We start from the raw sequence: 7,354 nt of genomic DNA, 5'->3' as shown, positions 1-7,354 counted from the left end.
GTGACTGAGCAGAGGTGGAAAAGTGGGTCCTGAAGTATAGAAGGTACTGACAAGAAGGGGGTTTGCAAGATGAGGGCAATGGCCTGTGTTGGTGCAGGGCAAAGAATGTCTAAACTTGATTTCTTCATAAGTAGAAAAGAGTTTCTGCTGATTGGCTGAGCTTGAGGGGGTTCATGAAGAGTCGGAACAACCAATATGGGAAATGACAGAAGCTGCACAACGTGGTCATTTAAGGAGAAGGAGGAGTGATCCTAGAGATGGGGCATTTCTCTTATTTTGTATTAAAATAAAGGGAGGTGATAAGAAAAAGAATAAGAGCTAAGGGGCCCCTCAGTGTTAAAGAGTCGCTGTAGGGTGAAATGCTCACTAGCGGTGCTCAGACCATGGGGCTTGCAAAAGCCTGGAGCTCCCACTCACCCGGTCTACAGGATCCTGAATTTCTCCTCTAAGATCCTGGTCCATCCAAGGACTCTGGGATGGTGATTTCCTGCCAAGTTCAAACTGCTTTGAGCCTCGGGTACAATTTGAAAAGCTCATGACCAATAAAGGAAGGCCTTCAACAAGGAAAGAAATGGGAAAGCCATTTATATCGACAAATTGGTAACATTGCCCTCTAACATAGCCATTAACTAATTAGACACCATTTCAATGCAAGGAGTTTGTCTCAGTGTCTTTGCTCAGTTGGAACTGATGAAAAGTGCTTTTATTCGTTTGCTTATAACTTGAGCAAGTTACCTTTGTTCTGGGGGCTCCACCGCATATTTCCGGTTCACTCATCTGTGGCTGAATTTAATGAGACCTACATCTTGCTGTGAAGTAGGTTGTGGCAATTATTGTGATGATTATTAAATCATTTTTCCCAGTCCTTTTAATCTTGGAAATGTTTAATTTTCCAAATCCCAAGTCATCTGGTAAAAGAAAAAGACTGCAAAAGCATCAACGCTCCCCTACCTTGGCCTAAAGTACAGGTTTTCCCTCCCATCTCCTTGATATTTACCGACATCCGTTATGGAAATTAAAAAGCAGCAGTAACCCACATCATGAGGCACTTGCTGTTTGTTTGGAGATATGAGATTGAAAGTTGAGAAGGGAGACCAACACGAAACTTAAAGGTTGTCATGGCAAAATGGTGAGATGGCATATAAGGATGATATTTTGGAAGTCTACAGTTTTATTTTTTGGAAATTCATGTATAAGTGTGTATATATATATGTGTGTGTGTATGCATGTGTGTAATATATTACATATATTATATCTCATGTAATATACATAATTTTTATTATATATTTTACCATATATTATATATAAAATATATTTGTATTTATATTCTATAAATATATTATATATATAATTTTATGTAATAGCATTTTTTGTAATAATATATATAATTTTATGTAATAGCATTTTTTTGCTGAACTCTGAAGATCCTTATTTTTGAGTATGTTAGTATATATATTTTGAAAGATTGTGAGTTGCTGGGAAGACATTTTGGAAACTTATTTGCATTTCTTACCTACTTTCTTACTTATGTCAGTTACAGCCAAGATGCCCACACATGCAGTTTGCCCAGCAAAGTTCCAGTTTACCTCTGTTGTCTCTGATGTAATTAGTAATTGTGTCTTTCTTTCACTTTGGCTTAAAAGGCAATATTTATGTTCACCTTACCTTGGTATAGAGACCACGTTGTATTTGACCTAGGATAGCAAGTGACAATAAAGCCCTACTTTTCAATTTGGAAAGTCTTTTCAGTTTGGTTTTCCTGGTAGGATGTGTTGTAAAGTGACCCTGATATAAACCCTTGCTGGCTCTCTTACAAATGGTAAGAATGCCTGCATTTCTGCAACTTATCAAAATATAGGAAAATGTGAATGACCTTATGGTTATGCCTTTTGCAGCTCATTGCCAAAGCTATATTTTACTATAAATGTAAGAGCTTGAAAACATTGTCAAAAGCAGATCCTGAAAACGCTACAGATTTCCTTCCATAAGTAATGCAAAGTGGGGAATGATTCATTTCTGCCTGTGAAGTTGAGAAAAATAAATATTTGATGATATGACAGTCATCTTTGAAAAATAGACTGCTTTGAGGAATTCATTAGATTCCTTTATCACTTTTACTTAGAGAATATTGAAATTGCTTCTGAAATAATCAACATGTTCTACCAAAGGTAGGGAAAGCATGTTATGTCAATATGAAACCAATGTGCAGTTAAGGTGTAGGACCATGTACAGAATTTAATAATTTTTTATTGGCTTTTAAGAAGTTGCCTCATTGTCATGTTACTTCTGAAGGATTAGAAAAAGACAATGAAGACAAACTATTATGATGAGTTTGCCTATTACAGCTCTCTTTTACCAAGCAAGATGGAACTGATAGGGTATACACAAAAATCAAATTCTTTCTTCCCTGTCACCCCCTGTTCAAACCTACCCCTAAGCAAACCAACTTGCTTTGCCAAAAAATCCTTTCCTTGCCCCTGGGTGAAATCAGGTGTGTCATGGAGTGTTTATGACCTTTCTTAGATAAAATCTAGCTGCTTTTAGACTCAAAAATGGCCTTATTTGAGTTAAGATGTCTCTGATAGGGAATTAATCATATAATTAATCACATAATTTCAGTCTTGGGTTGGGCTTCATGAAAGGGAGCTGATGATAGTTTATTGTCTTTTTCTTCATTTCTTCCTTCCCTACATTCCTCTGGAAGGACAGGGATTTAGGAGAAAGAGGTACAAGGTTAGGTGGTAATTATAATTATAGTCCATCCTTGGTTTACTCTCAGCTTGGAACATGTACAAGCCCATGGGATATTCTGGGTTTTCTAAGCCATATTCTGCTCTTGTACCCTGATTGTAGCTTCCTTGGGGCAGGCAATACATCAGGTTCTGTCTTTCGAGGCTTTCAAATTGGCCACAGATGCCTGATCCTTGGATTACAAAAGTGAACTCCACACGGATTTGCTTTGTTGGGATCTCTTTACCCCTTTGGGCGATCTTACTGTGTAATGTCCCCTTTAAAATAGTTTTAGGCCGGTCCCTTTCTGGGCCCAAGCAAAAACTCATATATTCTTTCCCACAGGTGGAAGGACAGTGGCCTGCCAGTACAGTTCTGATTCTCTTTGCCATGGGAAGACAAGACTTCAAGGTAAGCATATTGTCTCCATGTGCTGGGAAACAACCCTTGCTTCTCTGCATGTTGGGAGTGGTAAAGAAATTAGCATACTGACAAGTGTCCCATAGGAAATTTTTTCTCAGCCTCTTTAACTTTTCAAACTTTGTGTTACCTTAAGATAGGGACATAGTTTCATGTGGGAGAAGAAAGACAATTCCACATGACTTTGGCCATCTTCCCCACCACCAACGGAATATATTTAATCTCTTAGTATGTCCCATATAGATGGTCTAGCGCATCTTTCAAGAATAGAGGTTGGCAAACTTTGGCCTGCTGGCTTGCTACCTACTGGTACTCTGAGAATGATTTTTATGATTTTAAATAGTTAAAAAACATTCAAAAGAAGAAGAATGTTTTGTGACATGTGAAAGTCATGAGAAATCCAAGTTTCATTGTCTTCAGAGTTTTATTGGAACATCATGCCCGTTCATTGGCATGTTACCTATGATGCTTTCTCCATACGATGGCACAGTTGAGTGATTAAAAGTTTGTAAGCTGAAAAGCTGGAAATATCCACTCTTGAGTCTTTTTCAGGAAAACTTTGTTTACCCCTGCTATAGAATGTAGGCTACTTGGCATTTATTTTACTGTTCTTGGCTATTGAGTTTTGAATGAAACTGAGAGAGTAAAAGTTCCATTTTAATATCCTTTTATTCTTCATATGAAAACTCTCAAAATATTCGCACTCTTAATTTATGATTCTTTAAATATTTTTTTTAATGTTTATTTTTGAGAGAGAGAGACAGAGAGTGGGCAGGGGAGGGGAAGAGAGAGAGGGAGACACAGAATCCGAAGCAGGCTCGACTCTGAGCTGTTAGCCCCGAGCCCAACGTGGGGCTCGAACTTACAAACCATGAGATCATGACCTGAACTGAAGTCAGATGCTTAACTGACTCAGCCACCCAGGCACCCCTCTTAATTTATAATTTTTGGATCTTTCCATTATCCATCTACATAGAGGTTTCAAGAACATAGGCAGTACGCTATACTTTCTCATCAGGAATATTTGGGGCTGGAAATGGTGTACACCAGACCTCTCCAGAATAATTTATAACATAGAACATTTAACTTTTGGGACAACCCAAAGCTTAGGATCAAAGCCCAAGTTACTATGAGCCGCACATTGTTGGTGGTCTGTTGGCAGTGCCTGGTGGGGTGAGGGATCCGCCTGCCTGGTTTCAGTTGAGGATGGTTTCTTCTTAAAGTCATGAAAGGGTAGAAAATTATGACTCTGATGTCTCAGCAACTTAGATTTGAGTATGGGAACTACATAAAGAAACAAAACAGAAATCACAAAATGATAACAGATGAGCAGAAATGTTAATTTGGAGAGTCACAAGTAAGATGGGTAGGAATTACCAGCAGCCCTAATGCTGCATGGCATTCCACAAAATAATTTATGTGATTGTTTCCAGAATTTGAAGTTTGGCAGAACTGGCTATTAACTATATGAAAACTCTTTATAATTTAGGTAAAAGATACACGTATAAATCTGCTTTGGGTGGCCTCCACGGACTCCTTGATGGTTTCAGAGTATATTGTACATTTCACATTCTTTGTGTATTTGCTCAGAAGATTTCCTTAGACCAGAGGCACATAGGTCACCCTCTTAAAAAATCCTACCTGGTCTTTAAGAGTTCACTCAATTTTATCTCTGCTGTGGCATTAATTGTACTCTCTTTCTCTCTTAGCATTTTATTATTCCTCCTAATTGTTTCAAAACCACATTTTATTGTGCTATATAGTTTGCATTTGTATCTCTCTCTCTCTCTCTCTCTCTCTCTCTCTCTCTTTTTTTGAAAGTGGGAACCGTATCTTGAGTGTTTTGTCTTACCACAACCCTGGTCCTTAGTAGGTTTCACAAAAACTAGCTATTGAAAAAAGGCAGACTTTTAAGTTTAATAAGCTATTTAAGTTCAATAAAATTGAAGCATAAGTCAAAAAAGTGACTATTGATCTGTTTCTATGCAAAGTTACAGTTTTCATTGTCCATTTTTTCCCCAGAAAATCAATGTTGCAGTGCACAATTAGCTCTTATAGAGTTACTGCACAATGAAAGCCTTACCATCCTGTGGATGCTCTCTATCTATGTATCTATCTATATATCTATGTATCTATCTGTGTACCTATTTTCAATTTTGGAAGATAAATCTGAAGAAGAATCTTAAAGAGTTTCCTCTTTAAGGGAATAAAAAAGGGTATCCTGTATGCATCGATATGAGTTCAACTGAGTCAGAAAGTCCAGAGGTCATTCATACAAATCAGCATGCAAAGTGCTTTCAGATGACATGGTGTTTCTACGATACCTACTTTCAGTGGAATATGAGTTATTGATGGGCTTGGTTTGGCCATGCAAGCTTTGCTAGAGTACTCTTTTGCAAGACATTGTAGAATTTCCTTTAGGGAGTTTTCACAAGTCTTATATATCTACACTTTTGCTCAGGATAGTTTCAGGCCCAGAGTCCTGCATTAAAAAAAGGAAAATTGGCTATGTAGGTGGTAACTGAATTCCATTTAGCCAGTGCTTACCATCTGACTTGATTTGATTTTTCATCTTTATTCCAAAAATTGCTTCTATTAAAATGGTATCAAATTGTTATATAAGGATACTGGTTCTAAAAAAACTCTCTTCATTTTTTTTTTTAAAGAAATCATCATAACATTTTCTGAGTAGGCATTTAAGCAGTATATTGTTGACTAGTTGAATGCTAGTTGAGTAAGTAAATGACAACAAAATAGAGAAATAACAGCATCATGGAAGTTTATGATGTTTGCTCAAATCTATTTATTGGTATCTATTCACATCAAATTACCCACGTTTCTTTATTGTAGTCGTTTTACAAAAAGAAAAAAAAAGAAAAAAGGTAGGAAGCCTTATTATTTTCTTTCATTGACTTCACATTGAATATGGTCATTAGGCAGACTTATTTTGGAGTTTCTCCATCTCATATTCCAAGAATAGCCAAATGACTTAATACAAACGTTCCCGAGGTATTATTAGTCACTGGTTTTGAAATTTTACTTTCAACACTGTTCTCTAGACAAGTCATTTCATTTCCATACCCTAATTTTTCCATTTTCTAAATGCTAGGACTATGACTGTTTTATGGGAATAAGTGAAAGTTCATCAAATTTTATTCAAAATAAATTTGAATTTTTTAAATGGAAGTATGAACACTGTATTACATAGGGTATCATTTTAGGTAATGACAACATAACTTATTATACTTGCCTATTCCAGCGTGTAAGTCATGTTGTTATTTGTCTTATCCCCTGGAAAGATGTGCTGGGAGGAAAGTAGACACTTTACTGGGCATCTAGGCTTATTCATGCATTTGAGGACAGCCAGGATGACCTAACACCCATCCATTCTGCTACGTGTTAATTTGTGTGTGGAAATCACTTTTCTGAAACACTGGATTTTGGAGAGGGATGCATTGCCCGCTTTCTCTGAAGGGATGCACTGGGGAATGGAAGCATCTATTTGAGTCAACTTTCTCTATCAAGATGCAAAGATTTAAGGCAGAAGGTGAAATGTAGTTAGATAATGATGTAAACGTTCTGTGGATTACTTGAGGTGTGTGTGTGTGTGTTCTCACATTCCATTTTTGTCCTTTGACCTCTCCTCATTTCTTGTTACACATGAGCAATTGTTTGTTTTAGGGAAGCTTATCACTATATAACCAAGGAACAAAGGTATCAAATTTTGGCTTGAACTTCTAAAGCTGTGGTTGAGGTGTGAAATGGCAAGATTGGAAGACGATACATTCAAGCAGAACCACCTTCCCTCTCAGGAGAGTTTGAAGATCCTCTGAATTTAGGAGGGGGAGGGGAGATGGGAAGGAACAGAAGAGTAAGACAGTGGAAAAAAAAAACCTTTGGAGGGAGATGCTGGAGAACAGAGATCGTTGCTCACACTTGCTGAGGGGATCTCTTCCTCCAGCCTCTACACTCCATAAGCACCCTGAAAACTGAGATGCTGTCCTGTAGAGACACAGAGGAAGGGAAATGAAAGGTGAACAAATGGAGTTTACTCGGCAGGGTTCAAGTTCAGCGTAAATTAGAAATACTCTCTTACACTTCTAGATGGACTGGGACCTCCAGCTAGAGAGTAAATGCACTTTTAAAAGAAGGTAAGAAGTGAAATTTCTCACACCCCTGTTTGGGTTTCACACCCTGTGAAGAT

Source organism: Lynx rufus, unplaced genomic scaffold (assembly GCF_022079265.1).
Source record: "Lynx rufus isolate CCGP_SWC_20201006 ecotype Redwood Valley unplaced genomic scaffold, mLynRuf1.p SCAF_1, whole genome shotgun sequence".
Taxonomy (NCBI): Eukaryota; Metazoa; Chordata; class Mammalia; order Carnivora; family Felidae; genus Lynx; species Lynx rufus.
This window is presented reverse-complemented; position numbering follows the sequence as displayed.